The 1352-nt window shown below is 35.1% G+C and overlaps 1 protein-coding gene across 1 annotated transcript in view; it reads right to left on the minus strand.

Moving 5' to 3' along the window:
* The window catches only part of LOC107676795 (ubiquitin-conjugating enzyme E2 K-like), a 13762-nt gene extending 13031 nt beyond the window's left edge, over positions 1–731 (minus strand). The window contains exon 1 of the mRNA XM_016471479.1: positions 716–731. The gene's annotated coding sequence lies outside the window, so the exon portion shown is untranslated. The remainder of the gene's footprint in view (positions 1–715) is intronic.
* Between the last annotated feature and the right edge of the window lie 621 nt (positions 732–1352).

The following is a 1352-nucleotide window of genomic DNA, read 5'->3' on the forward strand; positions in this document are numbered from 1 at the left end:
CAGCAGGAAGTGACTCGGTCGGGGTGAGGGGGAGGGGGGCTCATCAAAAGCGTGCTGTTATAAGTCATTTTTATTTTATTTATTCATTTATTTTAGTGTCTTGTTATTGTCATTAGTATTTTTTCACGCAATGTTAATTTTAAAAGTTTGCACAGAATGGTAAAATAGATCATTCATCTGGCACATAAGTTTAATTGTTCTGAAAGTGAGTCCAACGATATTGTTTCTCTATACTTTGATTTTTATAGTTGTGGTGTGGACTTTGTTATTCCTTTATATTTAGAACGCTTTTACAAATATAGTTTTATGGTTATCGTCCTTGGTGTGGATACGCTATAACACAGTGGTTTGACAAAGCCCGAAATTATGAGGACATCTGGCCTCTCAGCCAATCAAAATCTGCGATTCCATACACACGTATGAATATTAATGAGGACGTGCATTACCGAGACCCACCTACAGGGGCGCAGTCGCGATACACACGCTTAACACAAAGTCCGGTAATTGTGAACTATAAGGGCTTTTGGAGAAAATTCGAATTAGAGCTCCCTCTACCTATAGAAGCACTTCTACATTGTCTGAATTATGAGGACATTGGCCCTGTCCTCATAATACAAAATGTCCTCGTAGTGTTGCGTGTATTCATATAAAATGTCCTCGTAAATCACAAAAACCAACACACACACACACACACGCACACACACACACACACAACACACACACACCTCTCTCTCTCTCTCTCTCTCTCTGTGTGTGTGTGTGTGTGTGTGTGTGTGTGTGTGTGCAATATGATACAGTTTATGGACGTGTAACTTGGTATCAGAATTGGCTCCTGATTATCATGCACAACCTTTAGATTACAGTATATTGCATTTATGCCCTTTGCTCAACTATTTTGTTGTTCATGCTTGATAAGAAACAAATGGAGAAAAGAAACATTTTTGAAAAAATATATTTTATCCAGATTTTTAGTAGAGGACGCCAGGACTAAGTTATTAAAAATAAATAATAGACATGAAAAGGCATGTATAGGCAAAATCAATGTTTATTTTTTCTTTCACCAATCAGTTTTTTAGATTTCAGGCTATTTTTAGCCAAACTTTGCACAAAGATTATTCTCAACTATGTTAAGATAAAAGAGAATGATTTGATATAATATTGTTATAGAATATATGCGTAAAATGTCCATGAATTGGTATTCCCATTCTATACAATGTATCTATAGATTGCATCTAATTTGCATATGAATGTGTTCTTGTGGCAAACCATAATGAAGAAGAAGTGTAATAATGGGAGTAATAATTTGGCATAATAATATCTCATATTGCATAGGAATATTGATCTATAATTTT

The sequence above is a fragment of the Sinocyclocheilus anshuiensis genome, unplaced genomic scaffold, assembly GCF_001515605.1.
Source record: "Sinocyclocheilus anshuiensis isolate Anshui unplaced genomic scaffold, SAMN03320099.WGS_v1.1 scaffold84, whole genome shotgun sequence".
Classification (NCBI taxonomy): domain Eukaryota; kingdom Metazoa; phylum Chordata; class Actinopteri; order Cypriniformes; family Cyprinidae; genus Sinocyclocheilus; species Sinocyclocheilus anshuiensis.